This window comes from Amblyomma mixtum, chromosome 4, assembly GCF_055824585.1.
Source record: "Amblyomma mixtum isolate Tamu chromosome 4, ASM5582458v1, whole genome shotgun sequence".
NCBI classification, from domain to species: domain Eukaryota; kingdom Metazoa; phylum Arthropoda; class Arachnida; order Ixodida; family Ixodidae; genus Amblyomma; species Amblyomma mixtum.
Genome location: NC_143015.1, coordinates 54,185,759 through 54,207,511, shown reverse-complemented (window position 1 = coordinate 54,207,511; position 21,753 = coordinate 54,185,759). Strand labels below are relative to the sequence as shown.

The following is a 21,753-nucleotide window of genomic DNA, read 5'->3' as shown; positions in this document are numbered from 1 at the left end:
TGTAGTGGAAGGTATGTACCGGAACCTTCTGACAGGACAGGGAGTCTGTGCATAGCGATCACATGATATTTCTCGGGAAGAATAGTGGCATATATGAAGCCTTGAGCCGATTCTGGTCCGGACGTGATCGCTCTCGATGCTTCTCCACAGCTGGTCCGTTGTCATCCTCTCACGAAGGTAACATCTTCGCTAGCACCAGTGTTTGCTGTCAAGTTGAGATTATCAAAGCATTACAGTTGCTTACAGCTTGTTTCTGGAAAATAAGTAACCGTTATCCCCGCGATCAATTAGAGAAGATAATGTAACTGAGTCTCCTGGAACATTTATCGTTTCGAAAAAGTGATCGTTTAGTTTTAAAATTGCAAAACTACATGAATTACAGATATTCAACTAGTTGTAACGTCTTACATACTATACTGTTTGCACCTCTTGAAGAGGAGCCTCCCAAATGTAGAGTCTTCATTAAATAATACGGAAAGAAAGGCAATCTTATACCGCCCCAAAGCATCCAGCCTGATGTTCGAGTGTTGAGGCCCTTAGGAGGTTTAAGGTAGGCTGGTGATGTTGGTGGTTTTGAATGGTGCTTCCGGACGCTGGAGGTGGGAGGGAAGTGGAAGGAGGCTGGTACGTGGGAGACGCATATTTACTGTAGTGTGCCAAAATGTGCACCCACCGGAGGGTGGTTCCTCAGAGAGCTTTGAAGAGAAGTTTATTGGACCCATTATTCATACAAAGGGACCATAGTCCCTCACAAAGACAAAAACAACAAGGCAGCGACTAGTGTCGCTCGGTACAAACAAGCTATGAAACAAGTACACGACGGCGACTGCTGTCGCCGTTCACACAAAATAATTCACAGCACAGAATGTTCAAAAGGTCCATAATGTCCAGGCATCGCGGGGGGAAGCACGCTCACTAAATACGATGAACACGCACGACACCACGCACCACACACTCAATACGGCAGGAGCCGCACCGTCACGCGGCCCCCGCTGGCGGTGATGAAGCGGGTGCTCCACCGCCGCAGGAACTCGTCTTCCGGGAGGGTCACATGATCTAAACGCGCCTGTTGAAACAGGCGCGCCCGAACCCTCTGCAGCATGGGGAACAAGGCGCGTTGAGGCCGCCCCTGCAAGGAAGCAACGCCTCTCTGGCGCCACAAAACAAAGGCCCCGACGCACAGCAAGAGCCGCACAAATGCGTCGCGCGGCCTGGTGTGCGAGTCGAGGCTAACAAAAAACATGAGCGACATCAGCCGCCAAAAAGTGCGCGCTACTACGCACTCAAAAAGCGCGTGTTCGAGGGTCTCGGTCGAACCACATTGGGGACACCGAGAAGGAGCGATGTCCCACGCGGCGTTGCGAACCCGCGTTGGGAGGACTCTCCAGCCTCGCAGCCAGCCGAAGTCGCGGACGTCTGGTGGTATCCAGTGCGACGTCAAGTCTCGCCACCGTACCCGCCCGCTCCGCTCTAGCTGTTCAGGTGCAGCCTCCCGGATGGCAAGGAGCTCGCAAACGCGGGAGGCCTGCGCCTGAGAGACGTCGACCTCGGGCAGGGTGGCGGTGAGAGACTCGGCCGTCCGACAGACATACCGGAAGAACGCCGGCTGCTGTTCGGCTGATGGGCCTAAGAGTTCACCAAAAAAGAGGCGCCGCGAAGTCCCGAGAAGGTAGGCGAGGAGCCCTCTTCCCGGGTAGTCGGTGGCGTTGACCAGGTCGCGGACGCCTCGAACAGCAAGCACGCTGCACAATGTGCGCAGGTTGGGCAGGCTGAACCCGCCCATGCGCGTGGGAAGACGGAGGAGCGCGCGAGCGACGGTCTCCGTTTTTCCCGCCCAGAAAAAACTGCCACAGAGAGTGGCCAAGCGATGCGTAAAGGTGCGCGGCGGACAAGCGACGCGAGCTATATAATAGAGCGGCGCGCACACCGATGACCTGATGATAAACGCGGGTTCCGACAGCGACAGGCGGAAACGCGCTGCTACTGTCAGGCGTCGCTCAGCGGTCGCTCTCAACTCGGTCCACGAGTCGCGGGCTACCTCCCCCGAGGAGAGGAACACGACTGCTAGCACCGTACAAGCCGGGACCCACTCCACCTCGCCCAGGAGGTCCGACGCGAAGGCTCCAAAACGCAGAGCCTTGCTCTTGCCCCTGTTGAGGAGGGCGCCGGACAGCTCGCTGTAACTGGAAAAAAGCCGTACAAACGCTATGAAGCTGTCCTCGTCCCTCAGAAACAAGGACACGTCGTCAGCGTACGCTGACACCTTCACCTGGCAAAGGGAAACCGCGAATCGACTGCGACTCTGCTAATCAGAGAGCAGACTTCAGAAACATACGCACATAGAGACCACAGATTGTTCGCTGAAAGAGTACATACCATGTCACTCAGCGAAACGCGCAATTTCCAAAGATCGTATTTTGCAGATTATAATATGGCGTTTGCGAAATACCAATGCAAGCGTTGGCGGACATCAGAAAAGAGTTTAATCTTGCTCACTAGGAATAGTTAACTAAACATTAATTTTTAGCTTTTCAACTGTTCCAAACAGGCACCTTATTGCATTCGCAAATTTGTACCCCGGCCTTAAAAATAGAGATATAAGTCTTTAGAATATGGCAAACACAAATACCCTCGTTGCTGTTTTTCGAGAAGGGCTCAACCTTTCACGAGCGCTTCGAATGCCGCGCCTGCATTACGGACAGCGCGGCGCCCACTAGTGGACATCATTGCATGGCACAAGTGACACGAGACGTTTTCTGTGCCACCACCGCTCCAGTTCTGGCCGCAACTTACTGCTCTAGTCGGGAAGGGCAGGAAAGGTCACTTCGTACCTCCGCCTGAAATCTCATCCGTGGCGAATTACCGTCAGGCTAACTAGCTATTTCTTATAAAATAATGACAGTCTTTGCTTCCTCTCGTCGTTTTTTTCTCACAATGGTGTACTTATAGTAAGTGTTTTCGACAGTGTCGTAATAATATTAGAAAGGTAAACCAGACCCTAGGTGGTCGAAATTTGCGGAGCCCTTCACTACGGCGTCTCTCATAGCCTGAGACGCTTTGAGACGTTAAACCAAAATAAACCAATAAACCAACCAAACACAATGGCTTGTAGGTAAACGGCTGGGTCTATTGGCAATCACCAACAAGCTGAGAAGCCTGCAGACATTGGCAGCATGCAAGAAAATGAGCCCAAATATTAATACAACCAATCGTATCCTCTGCTTTTTGGAATCACGGGATGAGCCATTTAATTTTTTCCGTGGTTAGGCATCGCGAGAAAAGATTGAAAAGGGGATTGCACTCGAAAGTGAATTACGGAGCACCAATTTTTTAAGTTCAGCAGCGAGCGTTCGTTGCACCTTCAGAGTACGAAGGCCTACCCGTCTTCAAACCGAATCGCAGAAGGGCATCTTTCGCATCTACTGCGCGTAGCTGAACGAAGGCAATTAGGCTTAATTTATCCTCAGAAGTACTTGTATTTGGGCGTGTTGGTTCATAACTTTTCAGGAGGACACAGGGGCGCAATAAAAGACACGGACATAGAAGTAGACAGGGCCGAGCGCTCGTCCCTGTCTACTTCTATGTCCGTGTTTTTTATTGCGCCCATATGTCCTCCTGGTAATTTAGCCTTTCCGAAAAAAGTCATCTTTTTTATTTCTGCCGCCTTGGTCATTTGCTCAGCAGCCGCTTGAGACTGAGGCCCATTTGTTATTTGATATATGAAAATAGGATTTAAGGCTAAGTGCTACATTAGGGCGGCCAAATGCTGTTCTCGTTAGCGAGGGCTTTGCCCGTTGTGGTCACCGAGATGAGACCGCAATCCACGCCTAGTATTGCAATCCCATCCATGAAATGTTATTTTTTTTGTTTGTTTGTATTGGGGTTTAGGTTCTCAAAGCGGCTGAGGCTTTGAGGGATGCCATAGTGAAGGTCTCCGAAAATTTCGACCCCCTGGGGTTCATTAACGGGCCCTTACACAGGACATAAGACAGTACACGGGGCACTTTAATTTCACCTCATGAAATTTATTTTTAGAGCCGCATGTGCAATGCTTTTACTGCTGTCTTTACTTTATGCTGACAGACGTAGAAGATGGTTGATTGGTTCTTATAGAGTGGAAAAACGGGGAAGGGTTCTGTACTGTGTCCCAGGGCTATATTTTGCAGTTGTTCAAATGAGATACCCTGATTTGGCAATGCCAAGTGGTATCAGGTTTGATATGGTTTATGTGGTTTGACGTCCCAAAGCGACTCACGCTATGAGGACTGTGGGAAGATCTAAGGTATTATAAGTCACATATATGAAAGCAGACAGTAGTCAGGGAACCTCAGGAAAGTCATTGTTTCAAAAAACTGTTGCCTGCTTTTCTTACGTACTTACGTTTTGCTTCACTGACTACTTTTCTGCTCTTTACTGTAAGAGTAACAGTTACGGAGAGTTCTTAGAAATAAAGCATTACGTACAATATATTGCCGCGAATCTTTGCAGCGTTTGTTTGTTGTGTTTATTTGTTCATGCTTCAAGGCTGCCGGCACGCCGCTTTATCGCTTCGTTTGTGACGCAACACGCGCCTAGATTTATCTCGATTGATCGCATCCAGGCTGAGCCGGCTCTAGTTTGCTCCAGAATGTTCTAGTAACTTCCCAAGCTTTATCTAGATGGCACGTAGTGGTGACTGCAGTACGGCGAACAGGAAAACAGCGAGAACGTCTTCGAAACGAAACTCTTTATTCGGGCTGACTTGCGCCCGCAAAGAACTGAATCACTCGGCGGCGGCGTAGCAACAAGCGTGCTCGGCGGTCGTCGAACAGAATGACCGCCGCTGTCGGCCGTGCTCTATTTAAAGATGATAGCGAAGATTCGAGATAAAGCTTGGGAAGTTACTAGAACATTCTGGCGCAAACTAAAGCCGGCTCAGCCTGGATGCGATCAATCGAGATAAATCTAGGCGCGTCTTGCGTCACAAACGAAGCGATAAAGCGGCGTGCCGGCAGCCTTGAAGCATGAACAAATAAACACAACAAACAAACGCTACAAAGATTCCAGGCATTAGTACCGGAGAACAACTGCATACCACCCGCCAACCAACGGACTGACCGAGCGCCTCAACAAAACCATCGCCGATATGCTCGCCATGTATGTCGATGCCGAACACAAGACCTGGGACGTCATCTTGCCTTACGTAGTCTTCGCCTACAACACCGCATTGCAGGAGACCACCCAGATGACGCCTTTTAGGCTCGTCCATGGCAGAGAGGCCACGCCCAGGATCGACGCCATGCTGCCGAACGTTACCGAGGAAGATAACGTTGACGTCGCCGAATACCTACAACGCGCAGAAGAAGCCCGGAGACTTGCCCGATTAAGGATCAAAGACCAGCAGCGGACCGACGCCACACGCTACAACCTACGAAGACGCAACGCGGAATACAAACCAGGAGGCCGAGTCTGGGTTTCGACGCCCATTTGCCGCCGAGGATTGAGTGAAAAGCTTTTGCGCCGCTATTTCGGCCCGTACAAGGTTCTTCCTCGGCTAGGTGAATTGGACTATGAGGTCGTTCCTGACCAAATGATTGCATCCCAGCGACGCCGCGTAGGGCCAGAAGTAGTCCATGTCGTACACCTAAAGCCCTATCATGCACGCTAAAGGACGCCGTGTTTCCACATTCGGTGTTCATTTTTGCACAATCCGTTTTTGATTGCTTATAGCAGCATTATGTTCTAAAGCATCGAGTCGATGCTTCTTTGAGAGGGGAGTAATTCCGCGAATCTTTGTAGCTTTTGTTTGTTGTGTTTATTTGTTCATGCTTCTAGGCTGCCGGCACGCCGCTTTATCGCTTCGTTTGTGACGCAAGACGCGCCTAGATTTATCTGGATTGATCGCATCTAGGCTGAGCCGGCTCTAGTTTGCGCCAGAAGGTTCTAGTAAATTCCCAAGCTTTGTCTGGAATCTTCGCTATCATCTTTAAAAAGAGCACGGCCGACAGCGGCGGTCATTCTGTTCGACGACCGCCGATCACGCTTGTTGCTACGCCGCCGCCGAGTGATTCAGTTCTTTGCGGGCGCAAGTCAGCCCGAATAAAGAGTTTCGTTTCGAAGACGCCTCGCTGTTTTCCTGTTCGCCGCACTGCAGTCACCACTTCGTGACAATATAAAAAAATGAGTTCGCAGATCCTTAAAAGTGCCCATATATTTTGAACAATACCGGTATGTATATTGAAGCTGATAACTCCGAAGTTCTTAACGTTTCGCAACTGTTAAGGACGAGGTAGCAGCACCCCACCGCTGCCACCAGTTTGTTAGGGACGAGGTAGCATGGCCGTGTGCCGGAGAGTGAATGAGGGACGTCTGAGACGAGGCTGCTGGAAAAGGACAATGAAAGAGGACTTTATACAATATTTACAAGTGAGCTGCAGGAACGCTGCATCACGACAGCTCAACAGGAGACCATGATGACAAAAAGCTCTTCGGCCGTGCCGCTGCCGGCTTTTTAAGAGTTCTCTTCCCTATGGTCCCTAGATGGGGGCCGGGTTTCACTGGCACCAATCACCGACACGCACGCACTCACTCACTCCCGAGAGATCACGCCGTCGTCACGCGCTGGGAGAGGGGAACGATGCCAACCACGTAGCGCAGACGCCGAAATGTCCATGAGCGGCGTTCGCGCGCGTTTCGAACGCGCGTTCACACTCGGTGTACGGGAAACGCTCGCTCAACCGGGCAGACGGACGCGGCTTCCGTGGCAATCCAGGCGTTCACCCAACGCGCGTCTCGGGGTTTGTCGGCGTTTCGCTGCTGCCATGTCGTTGTCTTCCCCACGACGAAGGCCAGACGTAACAGACTGCCCCGCCGGGGGAAGGAGATCCCGATAGACAGGGGACAGCATCCGCTGTCCGGAGGGATGTCGCTTGAGGCTGGTCTCAACCGGAGTCGGTTCTCTCTCGGCGGTTCTGGAGCTCAGCGCACCCCGAAGTCTTCCTTTGCAGGTGCAGGTTCCCAAAGGGCACTGCAAAGTGACTCGTGCTCCGCTAGCGTTAGAACCCCGCCGAAAACCCGACCGCTCAGTCCGCAAGCACGACACAATCCCCACTAAGCGATGCCAGGCTCTTTCCCTCTTACAACCCAATCAATCCCTGGGAGTAGTTCCGCAGCACTGAGAAAATGCCCACAAATCGGCACATTACACCACAAAGCGCATCTCAATTTAAAACAAACAAAACCAATCGGTTCAAAATCCTACATCAGGAAGAAAAAGACCAGCAAACCGCAACTATGATGCTGACTCTTGCGTTACGAACCTCGACTTGAGCCATCGGCGTTGCCGTTAAGACTTCCCTTTTTGTGATGTATTCCGATTCGTAATGACCACAACAATTACGAACGCACTTGTTTCCTCACAAAGATTCGCTCAACAACGAAGCCAAGGTCACAGTAATTTTCCTAATGCCATAAAATCAACTCCAGGCGCTTATGCTAGTCGCTTACAATGGCCCGTCTGGCTAGCACTTCCGCGTGTCAGCGGACGCTGCTACACATGGGCACCACTAGTGCATGTTTCAAAACAATTTCAAAAGAAACGCTTTCAATGTAACCAAACGTGTCCGAAACCTATTCCTGCTCAAAACTTCTTTTTTTCACTTTTTTTTTCTGCAAAACGCTTTTTCGGCAGGAATGGTTTAAAACAGCAGAGACATACTCGGAATCCGCTGCTAACGAGCCGCGCCGCGGCTCAAAGGGGTCGCCTACTCTTCAACCGCGCCCTGCGCGGACGCACACCAACAGTGGCTTTAGCAGCCGACAATTCACAAAATTCGAAGGGCTTAACTGCGCTTCGACACCTGCGAGCCTCAGACGCCACGCCACACTGATTTGTTTCGCACACCGGCCGCGTGTCTCCAACACCCGAGTAGCGTCTGAACATTTGAATGCGAGGGGCTGACGGTCGCGCATGAAACAAACGCCTGCGTGTACTCTCTCGATTCGGCAATGTCCTTCGACTGGAACGCGTTCTGCGGCGTTCTTCCATGCGGTAGCTGGGCGTCCTCTGCGGCCCGCTGCGAGTTTTACGCGTCCTGCTACCGTAGCGTCCCCACAATGGGTCAGGTGGCCTTCGCGCTGTCTGTACACGCCTAGCCAGCCTTGCCTTTGTACGGGAGATTCCACCGCCAGGGGGCCAACGGGAGCGGACGCTCGCCGAATGGGCTCCGTGTTTTACACGGTTTTTGAGAAAGTTTTGCCGCTTACATCGCACTCCAGCCCCACGAGACTTACAGAAGATTGTTCCGCATCGTCGGACACCGTATTTGTCCCCTTCACCATCATTTCGGCAAGTTAGAGACCCAACGTGGCCGGCGGCCGGCGGCCGCGTTCAGCCGAACGCCGCAGCAACAGCGGCGGCTTGGCTCGCATCTGCCACATCTCTCGCCATGGAGTACACCGTGCAAGGTGAGCCCATTTCACCGCACGAGGTTCAAACTCCCGACTGGAAGCATGTCCTCGCCGTGCGAGATCGACATTCTCGAAAAGAAAATGAAGCCCACATAGCGCATTCAACTCAAGCAGCCAACGCAGAGACGCCAACATCCCAAACCGGAGACGCGGCATGTGGTTCAGCTAAAAAACAAGACAAATTGCCTCCCGCTTCACCTCGCTACAAAAATTCACGGCCTTTACCTCCCTTGCCGCGCGACGACTACAAGATTGTCTTTAGGCCAACGGGCGGCGGTTTTGATGTCACAGCGTTCTCAGAGCGTGAGCTTCGAGCAGCCATACTGAACGGCAGCGCGGTACCAGTCGCGGCTGCTGAAGAGGACCTAGTGCGCAATAACCCAGTCAAAAACATTCTCACAATGGCGACACCCAGCAAGGAACGCGCTCTTCAGTACGTCAAACTAAAATCCATCACTGTGCAAGGACTCAAGGTGGCAGTGTCGGCCTACATTGCCCCCCCTGACACTGCAATCCAGGGAATCATATACAAGGCCTACGGGAATGAGTCTCCAACGGAAATCTTTGATGAACTGAGAAGAGCAAATCCACTCCTTCCCATAGTGCAGGCACGTTCTCTAGGAAAGACGTCAACATCCCTTCTAATCCACTTCGCGGCGGAGAGGCTGCCCCAATCCATCAGGTACTTCGGAGTCCTGCATGCGGTTTACCCCTTCCGTCCGAAAGTAGAATCATGCACGAACTGTCGCACAGTTGGACACAGGCGTGACGTGTGCCCAATGCCAGTACAAGATCACTGTCAATGGTGCGGTGTTCAGCATCCATCAGAGCAAGTCTGCACCCCAGTCTGCATCATATGTGGAGGCGACCACAGAACGGGAGACGCAAGATGCAGGCATCGTTTCGAACGCACGACCAAAAAAGCATCGGGATCCTCGTGGGCCAAGGACCGACCTTCAAGACCAAGCTCCAAGGGCAGCGACTCGACCACACGCTCCAGGTCCGACTCATTCCCCAGGCTGAAGGGTTCCAGATCCTCCAGCAAAAGTCCAACAAGAAGCGGAGACTCCAGCGCCTCGTCCAGGGCCGGAACATCCAAACAGGTGAGCTGGGTGGACAGGGCCTCCCATCTTTCGCATGATCGATCAGAGTCTCAAAAATCCCAAGAGCAAAAAATCATACAGAACCTAATGGAAGAGAATCGAATCCTTAAACAGCAGATGGCGCAGATTCTCGCTCGATTAAATACCCTTACGAGTCCCACCGCCCCCTCCACAACCCACAATTCACCTCCTCCTAAGACAGACGAATCCAACCCTACAGATAACTCTCAGCAATTGGAACAAACCTCTTTTCACCAGTCAGACCTCACTCCTCGTAAAAAACGTCCGCTGGTTGATGAGGGAACGCAAGTAGTAACAATCCAACAACTTCGGGAGATCGAGGAAAAAGCCAACAACACTGAAAAAAAAGTCGAGGTGGGCTTCACTCAGATCGCTGAACGATTTACTCACCTGGAGCAAGTACTTGATGATATTGTTAAGAAACTTAGCAGCCCGCCGTCTAACCCTTCCTCCCAACCAGCATAGAAATGGCTACCTCTTCCACGCCAACCCCCCGTCAAAATCCTTCCCTCCATATTTGGCAATGGAACTGCAGAGGCCTTAAAAAGAAAAAAGATAATCTTCTTCTTCATATTCAGCAAGCCTCTCAAATCCCAGACATTATAGCAATCCAGGAACCTAACAATACGTATAAGTTACCAGGCTATCAAGCTATCCACCCCTCTGATGCATCACACCAATGTGTCACTACATTCGTGCATCGCAATATCACCTACATCATTCATGACATGACAGACGTGCTCCATGACTGCCAGTACATTGAAATCCTCCCCCGCAAATCAGGTCAACCTACATACTTTGTCCTGAATATCTACAGCCACCCGAAGGATAAACATTCACAGCTTCTCAGGGCCTTACGAAAAGCCCTTTCTGTTGCGGCGCACTCACCACTAATTGTTGTCGGGGATTTTAACGCCTCGCACACGGACTGGGGATATAAATATACTCAACCCAAAGGGAAACATCTCTGGGAATTCATCCACCAAAATCACATGACTCTCTATACAGATCCCAATCAGGCAACTAGAATAGGCAACAGTGTAAGCAGAAATACCTGCCCAGACCTCACCCTTGGAAAACATCTAAAGCATGTTACTTGGACAAATACAGGCCAAAACCTCGGAAGTGATCACTTTATTCTTTCACTCACGTGTTACGCAAAAAACCTCACCCTGCCAGTCAAGATTAAACGCATAGTGGACTGGGACCTTTTCAGGAAAAGGCGAGAGTCCACTGCCACTCAAAAAATAGAGGACTACTCCTCTTGGGTTACCCAATTAAACAAAGAAATTGAAGCTTCTACCAAGGAAGCAGCAACTACTCAGGAGTCGAATCAAGTAGATAGCCGACTACACCATCTGTGGCAAGCCTATCAAGGGGTGGAAAAGCGATGGTTGCGGCAAAAACATAACCGCAAACTTAAACGTACCTTGGCCAAAATTCTAGAGCAAATTACGGAACACGCTGCCTGGTTAACCACTCAGCAATGGTCTCAGATATGTAATAGACTGGACGGCAATCTCAAATTTAAGAACACATGGCATTTCCTCAGATTTCTATTAGACCCCAGCTCACCTAGATCAGAGACCTCCAAAGCAATTATACGCTTAGTTCATTCCGCACAACAACAAGGTCAGGACATTATTCAAATCCTTAGAGATAAATACTTCCCAGACACCCCTCAACTAACCCCTGTACAATATGAGGGATCTTGTAACTCTCAACTCGATGCCCCTATAGCCGAGGCAGAGGTTTGGGCAGCTTTACAGCAGCTCAGGACCACTTCAGCACCAGGTGCAGATCAAGTCACCAATAAGGCTCTGAGAAATCTGGATGGCAAAACTGTCGCGGCCTTCACAGAATTTATGAATCAGCATTGGGAAGCTGGCACGCTCCCAGAACAGTGGAAGCATGCCAGAATTACCTTTATACCTAAACCAGGCAAACCGCTAGACCTGCAAAATCTTCGGCCCATATCTCTAACTTCATGTGCGGGCAAGCTCATGGAGCATGTTGTCCTAAACCGTCTCATCCGACACATGGAAGAGAACAACATCTACCCCCATACCATGTTCGGTTTCAGATCCCACCTTTCAACACAGGATGTCATGCTACAGATCAAGGAAGACATACTTGATCCTTCGATTCCTCACCTCACCAAAGCACTTCTTGCTTTAGATTTAACCAAAGCATTCGATAATGTGCAACATTCAGCCATTTTACAAGCTTTGAGCTCCCTGCACGTGGGAGAACGCACCTATGCATATGTGAGAGCTTTCCTTACGGGCAGGACCGCGGAGTTCCAAATCGGATCAGTCACATCTCCTACCTTCCCACTAGGCAGCCGTGGTACGCCACAAGGTGCAGTTCTCTCACCATTTTTGTTCAACATCACGCTCATCCCTCTTGCTCAAATCTTGTCTAAAATTCCCCACCTCTATCACTCCATCTATGCAGATGATATCACCGTCTGGACGAGCGCAGGAAACTGCGGTGAAATAGAGGAAACATTACAAAATGCAACAAACGCGGTCCAACAATATGCACAAAGTATAGGCCTGGCATGTTCCCCTGCCAAATCAGAACTCCTTCTAATCAGACCCCGATACCCGGATCCTGATCCGCCACAAATTGTTATCAAACTTGAAGACATTCCAATTCCAATTAAACCCGTCATTAGGGTCTTGGGTATGCTCATCACGGATGACGGCTCCAACACGACCACCATTAAATCACTCCGCCACACTGTACAGAATACGACTGCGATCATTCGTAGAATTAATAATAAACACCGAGGCATGAGGGAGGCAGACACGCGACGTCTCGTTCAAGCCTTCTGTATCAGCAAACTCATTTATACTCTCCCCTATCTGTATCTCACTCGGACAGAGCAGGAGCAGATAGATAGAATGATCAGGGGTATATATAAGGCTGCCCTTCACCTCCCGAATTCAACCCCCACCAGCAAATTCCTCAAACTAGGCGTGCATAACACCCTGGCAGAACTAATTGAAGCCCACCTCACGGGGCAATACTATCGCCTCTCTCGAACACCTACCGGACAGAATCTTCTGAAAAGACTCAAAATCACCCTCGACGACCAAATTTCGGATCAGCATAACATTTCTCTAGACCTTGCAAAAAATCTTTATATTCCACCTCTGCCTAGAAACACTCATCCTGAGCATGACAAAGATCGTCGCACAGCTCGGGCAACAGCCCTACATAAGCACTACGCTAGGGATCGAGCAGTCACATACGTAGATGCTGCAGAATATTCTACCACCTCAGCCTATGCAATCACGGTACTTAACTGCAATCATAATCCTTGCTCATCCCTTACTCTCAATCGCGTTCAACATCCCGTCGAGGCTGAAGAAGCAGCTATAGCCCTGGCCATTACTCAAACAAATGCCAAATACATATTCTCGGATTCTAAATCAGCCATACGAAATTTCGCCAAACAACGGGTTCACACGCCAGCACATCGCATTCTGAACAGTGTTGTACCACCGAGTCGGCTCATCACACTCATCTGGGTTCCTGCGCATTGCGGACACCCGGGGAATACGGCTGCACACAATCACGCCCGAGGACTCGTCAACCGGGCGGTGGACGGCCTCCCCTCCTTCCGCAGTGCTAGGGAACGCATGATGACGTACCATGAAGTCACGCTTCACTACCGGGGTTCCCGACTAGTTTACTCCCCTCCCCATAAATCGCTAAATAAGGCCGAGCAAGTCGTTTGGCGACGGATTCAGACAGACACTTTTCCGAACCCTTACCTGTATTCCCTCATGCACCCAGGGGACTACCATCCGTCCTGCAAATTATGCCAACACCCTAAGGCGGATGTTCATCACATACTTAGGGCTTGCCCTAATACTCCAACTCCCCCTTTTCTGAGACTCGACGACCAGGAGAGATGGGAGGCCGTGCTGCACAGCTCACAGCCGGAGGTTCAGCTCCGAATGGTGACCTGGGCCACAGAGGTCGCCAGGGCCCATGGGCTCCTGGCCACCTAGCGCGACCGCGAGGGCCCACCTGTTCCTGCAAACCCCTTATCCTTATCCCCACCCTCACTGGCTTCCTTTTAAGGGTTGCTTAATAAAAGTTTTTCCTCCTCCTTGCCTTTGTACGGCGCTTATCGCATCTGGCGTGCCGCGATGACAGTCTTGGAGCATTACATGGTTGGCCGGCCTTCACCTTTACGATGCTTTGGGCCCGTCCTTCGTCCTTTTTCCGCGGTCTACCCCTTGGCTTGGCTCTCTCTGAGCGCGGCCGCTTTCCTAAAACTGCCTTCGCAGAACGGCCCTGCGCTCCTCCCTTCCTCGCCGTGTCCTCACCCTCCGCATCTTCTCGCTGACGCAGCACCGAGCCGTATTTCCCCCTTAAGTTCGAATTATCGGCTCGTGCTTTCGGTGAGTCACCGCAGGTCGCAGTAGCCAGCTGTTCCGACAGCACTTTATCTCCTGCTGAGCATAACTTGCTCTCGTGAGGCTTGCTAATCGACCCTGCGACCCTAACTCCCTGGCCTGCAACTTGATCTAAACCACACTCGATGGTTAACGTTGCGATCTGCCCTTGGGTTTCAGCGGTGCACTCGGGTGACTCGCAGCCGCTTTCCTTACAGCAAAGCGCTGTGTCCAAAACTTGGCTACTAAGGTTCGCCAGCCGCATCGAAGGAGGGTCTCCCTTGATTCCTTGACTGCTCTGGCCCGCAAGTTCACTAGTCTCTTCCTGAGCAGAAGCATCAACCTCACTTGTCAAAGCAGGTTTTGCCTCAGGGCTAGAGACGGTCGCTTCTCCCTTATTAGCGTTGTCTGTGCTCGCTAACGAAGCAGATTGCTCGGCTTTGTCGTTGACGGGATTGCTGCGACTCACAGCTTGCTCTTGAATCCCATTAAACACGGCCTTCACTAAATTCCCGTGATGACCTTCCTCACGTGACCCAAGGACTACATTTCCCGGGTCACTGAGACCTTCGGCGTTTTTCTCGAGGGTATTATCCTCTTGACCACAGGAATCAGCCTCCTTCCCGGAAAGTGCAAGCTTCTCTGGGCTCAAAACCAACGTATTGCCCCTTTCCTTATTTCTAGCAGTGCCTACATTACCGCACGAGCCCTCACGGCTGGCGGATCTGCACTCTTCCTCATTACTAGCCTTAGTGCCTACATTATCCCCCGAGCCCTCACGGCTTGTGGATCTGCACTCTTCGCTAGCTTTTCGACCGAACTCCTCGGACCTCGCTGCCGAAGTGGCCTTTCTTTCCTGGACCAAACCTGTCCTATGCCGCCACTTCTGCACAGCACTCGTGTCATCCGGCGACTGAGCGGAGCTTCTAACTCGGTCCCTGACACTATCGCGGTGTAGCTTACCACCGTCAATTTGGCCTTCCAAATCTGCCTCCGCGGGAATTCGAAAGTATCGGAGGAGCGCACTTTTGGTTATCGCATAGTTGTGGGCATCCTCGTCAGACAACCTCGCCCAGACATTACAAGGTTCACATGGGAGGAATCCCATCAACACAATTGGCCAATAACTCTGGTCAAGCTGCTCCTCCATGCAAATTCTCTCAAAATTTTCTAGAAAAGTTCTGAAATCTTCGTCTTTTCTGAAAACACTTAAGCGAGATCGCGTTCTAATACTTCTGAGCGTGTTAAGTTCACGCGTGAGTTCCTGCATCTCTCTTTCGTATTCCTGTTCCCGCAGCTCTCTTTCGCGTTCCATCTCCATGTCGAGACGCTTCATTTCCAAAGCGTATTGACGCTCGCGTTCCTCTTTCTCTTGTTTTTCTTTACGTTCGCGTTCCTCTTTCTCTTGTTTTTCTTTACGTTCGCGTTCCTCTTTCTCTTGTTTTTCTTTACGTTCGCGTTCCTCTTTCTCTTGTTTTTCTTTACGTTCAAGTTCCTCTTGTTCTCTTTTTGCCAATTCCCTCTCCTCAATGGCCTCAAGGCATTCCGCAAGCTCGTCATCTTCAGCCTCTAACGCAAGAATAGCCTTCAGCAGTTCTGGTTTTCTGAGTTTGTCTGATACCTCCAGACCCAACTCTTTCGCAAGCTCCACTAACTTTGGTTTGCGCAGCGTCTTCAAATCCATGGCTGCTCCGAGTGCTGCCTTCTCTACTGCCCACTATTGTCTTGCTGCAACTAACCCAGCAGCAACGACAACCCAATTACCAGCTCTGTTTCTGACACTAACAAAAGCCTGGCAAAACTCAGCAGAAGAAAGTCCCGCACTCACCAAACCTCGCAGCCAAGAATCCAGCGCAGTCGGTCCGCTGCAGGCAACCAGTCATCACAAAGGGCTGTTGCACTGCCCCCGACTCGCCGTTCTGCTGCTCAGCGTCCCGTTGTCCGCAACTCTCCGCTGGCGTCCGATGTTTCGCGTCCCACCGCTGCCAACCAGTTTGTTAAGGACGAGGTAGCAGCACCCCACCGCTGCCACCAGTTTGTTAGGGACGAGGTAGCATGGCCGTGTGCCGGAAAGTGAATGAGGGACGTCTGAGACGAGGCTGCTGGAAAAGGACAATGAAAGAGGACTTTATACAATATTTACAAGTGAGCTGCAGGAACGCTGCATCACGACAGCTCAACAGGAGACCATGATGACAAAAAGCTCTTCGGCCGTGCCGCTGCCGGCTTTTTAAGAGTTCTCTTCCCTATGGTCCCTAGATGGGGGCCGGGTTTCACTGGCACCAATCACCGACACGCACGCACTCACTCACTCCCGAGAGATCACGCCGTCGTCACGCGCTGGGAGAGGGGAACGATGCCAACCACGTAGCGCAGACGCCGAAATGTCCATGAGCGGCGTTCGCGCGCGTTTCGAACGCGCGTTCACACTCGGTGTACGGGAAACGCTCGCTCAACCGGGCAGACGGACGCGGCTTCCGTGGCAATCCAGGCGTTCACCCAACGCGCGTCTCGGGGTTTGTCGGCGTTTCGCTGCTGCCATGTCGTTGTCTTCCCCACGACGAAGGCCAGACGTAACACAACATTTCATACAGTTATATGTTCGCCATTCAGGCACACAAACACCGCAAAATGACTTATTAAGCACAAAGCTGTATAAAATATCAGATGAAATTTTGTAATTTGCATTTATTTTCCAAAGTAAGTTATGATTAACCAGGCTTAGTCAGAATTGGTTAGGTTTTCTGGCGCTATTTCATACCTTTTACATTACGCACCAACTAGCCCAACAACAAATTTAATAGAGAGAAAGAAAAGAATGCAAAGGTACGTTTAAACGCAAACAATGCTGAATCATGGAGGACCATGGAAATGGCAGTGAATCATTTTTATTGGGTTCACAGCTCACATAACTACTGAATGAAGAAAATATTGTGTTAAACGCCACAAAATGGAGAAATCCTTAAAGTTCTGGATTCCAGTGCCGAATATTCCTGCGCAGTGCAAGATTAATCCGCTGGAGAAGAAAGCGCTTACCCATTTTAGCCAAAGGAAGACATTGTCAACAGCTCGAATTGTACAGCATTCTGGAGCATTGTGGCCGAAAATGTGCCTAAGTAAGTGATGATTAATTTTTATGACGAAAGGGCACCTGTGGCCAAAGAGCACAATGGCATGTTTTTTCTCTGCATAAAATGCGGACAAAAGCACCTGTCTCAAGCATTTGTTCCGAGATAAGAAGAGCACCAAGCCAAGGGAAGCTTGCACCTATTGTATCCCCTGGTCTGCTCCCGGGGGCACTGGGAATCGAACCCCGCACCTTCCGCATGCTAGGCATACGTTTAAACCACTAGACCGCCGCTGCGGTCTGAGTGGCTATTAAATGGCCTATGATTATTTTGTGCATATCGTGACCTATCACAAATGTGGGCAACTTGCATATGCATGCGCGAAAATGAGTCAGCTGGACGCGTCAATATGATGTAAAACCGAAAAATCAAAGAGTGCGAAAGAATAAACAGACTCGACAAGAGATCCGGTGGCTTAGTGCTTGCTTTGTCGTTTCTTTCCCTGTTTATTGCGCTTTTATTCTTTATTTTACGAAGCGAGCCCTGCTGAAGCTTTAACATTGCAACATACCTCTTTCCACATGTCACGAAAATTTCCGCGGTCCGTTTCTTGTGGGCATGTTTACCGATTGTTAACCTGGCATATGCGCGCACTCTGATATTGGTTAAGAGCGAGACATTTCTCTGGGATTCACTTTATGTTGCGTGATGGCAGGCAGACGAATCTGCTAAGTTGTGGTCACTGTCTAAAATGCATACTACTGATATCGCCTGCACGTTCATACTATTCTCCGAGAAGAAAATGTTTTTTTTTTAAATTTTATTTGTTTTATCTGCAGCATCCGAAGGCGTTATTGCAGGAGGGAAAGTATAGATACTTTTTACATGAGGCCTACATGAGGCAAGAAGAGAAAAATGAGTAGAAGGTAATGACATCAATCTTGCAAAAAGCAACAAAAATGCGAACCGCGCAATCTGTTTTACATCTGACGACAATCTGATGCGTCGCACACATAATCAGCCGTCAGGTTATGAGGGCTACCTGGGTGAAGGGCTCCGGAATATTAGTTACCACGTGGACACTTTTACACGCTCTGTTATCGCACTGTTTCGCATTTCGTCTGCATTAAAATGGGCGCCACGGCTGGCATTTGATCCTACAACCGTGGCCTTAGCTGCCGAATGAAAAATAAAATGAGGCGCCATAATATTCGTGTTATGAGTGCAGAAAGTCGCGCTTCGTGGACGGTATAATCTCGCTTTTTTTGCTGTTTCACTGGTCACATAATGCCACTGGGAGTGAGGAAAACAATGTGGTTTATTTTCCTGTGTCTAGGGATAATGCTTCGCCGCTTCGTCTGATCCTGGACGCTCTTCAGTCCCACCTGTAAGGAGGAAAAAGATATGAGGCACTCTCCCTCACATTTTTTCACCATGCACGATACAGGAACTTCCAGCTGTGCCACTACCTTCCGATGTTCTTCGCAAAAATAGCGAAATCATACTGGGGTTAAAGTAGATAGTTTGCAGCGGTTAAATTTTTAAGAAATCGACGTATTTTGGGGCGAGTTAATTTTCCGTCACACATTTATTTCCAGCTATTAGTGGCCGATTCATTCTTGCGTCAATATTTATAAAGGACCGCATTGTGTCGCAGTACTGAACGTTGAAATTTACTTTCCTGACCACTCGTGAGCGATATATTCAAATTTATGCTTTCGATATTCAGTATAAAAACTAACTACACGCTGCTCTCGAAGCATATTGATTGGTAAACATAAACACTTTATCTAAATTCTAGACGTCTTCACCACCTCGCTGGACGCCAGAGCCGCTGGCAAACGCCTCGGCTGCATTCAACGACAGCCTGACGCCTCCGCCTTGGGAGGAGGGAAAAACGTGCACTGTCACTGCGTCCGCTATCATGCATTGAATGCACCCAAGGCAACTCGTCAGAGCCGCTGGCGACGGTTCCGCCCTAAGCATGAAGACACCAGGGGCGCGATTACGAGTCGCTCAAAATCGTCTCAATCGGAAAGTGTCTCAAAAAGTGTCTCATTTGCCCCGTTCCTATTGGTCGGTCGTGACCAGCGGCCATATTGGTTTTTTGCGTCACCGGCCGACGTCATAAGTGTGCCAGAAGTGTTGACGTTGCTCACCTAATTATGCGAGCCGATTGAGACGATTTTGCAGGATTGGAACGAGTGGTCTGAAACCGCTTGAGACAGAAAATGGCGGTTGTTTACATGGCCGGTGGCCGCGCGAGCAACGGTAGCAACGGTGTAAGAGGGTGCATGAAGACGGTTTTGACGTGCCGGACGAGTTGTTTCGACGTTTTGACATAGGAAGGAGCACAATGGCTGTGCGACGAACTCGCCGTTGAATTTGGAGGTGTGCGGATGAGTGCGCTGTCAGTGGAGTGGCAAGTGCTTGTGAGCGCCTTCGCCGCCGGTGGGTTTCAAGACACCGTAGGAAATGAAGTAAACGTCGGCGTAGCCCAACCGACTTTGCGCAAGTGTTTGCGGTGAGTTGCGGAGACCACTGTCAAAGTTAAGTCGCAGAAGGTGCGCGCTTTCCGGCGAGACCCCCAAGACAAGGCGGCGGCGAAGGAGGACTTCCTTCGCATAAACTTTCGCCACCGCAGTATCCCCGGCGGCGTCATCCGAGCATCATCCGAACGGAACGGCAACACCAACACGAATGTCAAGTGCTTAACCCGAAGCGGGCGGCATGAGTTGGTTACGAGGCGGCATGAGTGATTGTTGGCGCAGTGACCGGGCTCTTAATTCCCGCAGTGAGATTGCAAGCTCCCAGCAGCTGCACCGGTCTGCTTCCGTATGTCGGCAGTTGCTGCAGTGTGATTATTCATGGTCGCCGGGTATTTTCTGAACAAAAATAAATAGAATCACGCATCATCTTTGGAGCACATTTGCCATCGATACTGGCTAGGTGAGTTCACACTGGCGAGTCGCGGAGATCGCGCGACAGGCTTAAATCGATTTGTTACGCTCTCTCTCCGCTTTACATGTGCTTCGCAAACCGTAACTAACTGACCGAAATCGGACTCCTAGAATACTAGCGCGACGATTGCAACTCGCCAGTGTGAACTTGCCTTAAAGCTGCCTTCGCCGGTTTTCGAGCCAAGCGCTCCTTCCAAATTGTTCTCGGCAGACTCGTAGCAATCACTGCCTTTAAACAGATTTTTCCGCGCACTTAAGACGTCTGCGCAGTACTTTGATTCTGCGTAATGTGTAAAAAAAAGAGCACAGCCGTCGAATCAGCTGATTTTTTTTCTGGCTGCCATGTTTACGATGGCTGAATAAGTGCGTGGAGGGATAAGGCTGAATCCGTTGAATCAGGCGGCAGCTCACGCCGCCTAGCCGCCGCTACCGACGCTTTTCCAGCGTCAGCGCACCCTCGCGGCAGCAAAAGTGACTGAAGAGCAAACTTAATTGCAAAATTGAGGACGCTTCTTCTTTTGCTTCATGTCGTTGAGTTTGAAACATAGTTTGTTAGCGAAATAAAACATTCTTCAAATTATTAACGGCGTGTTTACAGAAAAACTTTACCATACGGTCCCTTATTGCGCAACTAAATGCTTCCTGGGTGGAACCCTACTATTAGACACCACAACCTCGCTGCTAATTGGTTGATTCCGCGGTCAACGACTCGCGGTGTCGTCATTTTGACGTCAGAGTCTCAAAATTGAGACAAAAACTCGTAATCGCGCCCCAGAGTGACGAAGGCCAAAAGGCGCAGATTATGTGGACGGCTTACGCTTCTTGCCCTTTGAGATTCACTTCCAATATGCTTGAAAATAGAGTCTGTCATCCAGCACCGTCCTGTCCGAGTTTATTTCCTCGTTTCCTTTATTTTGAATTGACTGCACGAATAAAGATATTTAATTCCGCTGCTCCATCAAACCCCCAAAATGCACAATTAAAAAGGCGATAAAGATAACAAGGTTAAGGAAATAACGAGGAAACCAATGACGAACCACTAATGCTAGTTCGAAGAGTACAGCAGGCTAGCACGCACTGCTTTTTTTTTATTAAATTACAGTCAACTAAAAAAATAACCCTGCATCACCCTGTCGAGTGAATTTAATATTGTTGCGAAGTGGTGGTCCTTTTCTTGTTTGCTTTTTGTGCCTCTTAATCGCCGACGGCGCGCCGCGGCCTGGTTATACTGGCACGTATAAAGTGTGCAGATCTCTCCTGAAAGATAGTATGAATAGTGATGGATTTTTATGGCGCAACGGCATTTGCGACCCAAGGGTGCCATGGCGCAATGTTTTTTCTTCTACTCAAGATGGCTTCAACGGCACAGTTTCCAAGCTTTTCACTCGAAAAAGAGCCAAGCACCACGCAGGGGAAGGCTGGCACCAATTATATGGCCAGTAAGTACCCGGTGGCCCTGGAGATCGAACCCCCGCCTCACGAATGCGCGAGACTGATGCGGAAGGACACAAACTGCGCGCATCAGTTCATAGGCAGTCGAAGTTTGTCTGCACTTGTAAATTGAGCGCGTCCCTCAGAGACGCACACTGCGATCCTGCGCAGCGTCGATTCTATGCTTCGGGAAGCCACCGACGAGCCCTGTTCGTACTAAAGGGTCTAGAGGAAACGAAAATTTTTTTTGAGTGACACGTGCGCAAATACTTATTTCGCCCACTGCATCTCAACAAGAGTAATAGAT

General features: G+C 50.1%; 1 long non-coding RNA gene across 1 annotated transcript; it reads right to left on the bottom strand.

Moving 5' to 3' along the window:
- Positions 1 to 6,360: 6,360 nt before the first annotated feature.
- On the bottom strand, positions 6,361 to 16,560 carry LOC149346507 (uncharacterized). The gene is made up of 2 exons (XR_016292395.1): positions 13,704 to 16,560; positions 6,361 to 8,143 (listed from the first exon to the last, which is right to left on the bottom strand). It is a non-coding gene; the product is annotated as an uncharacterized LOC149346507 (long non-coding RNA).
- Between the last annotated feature and the right edge of the window lie 5,193 nt (positions 16,561 to 21,753).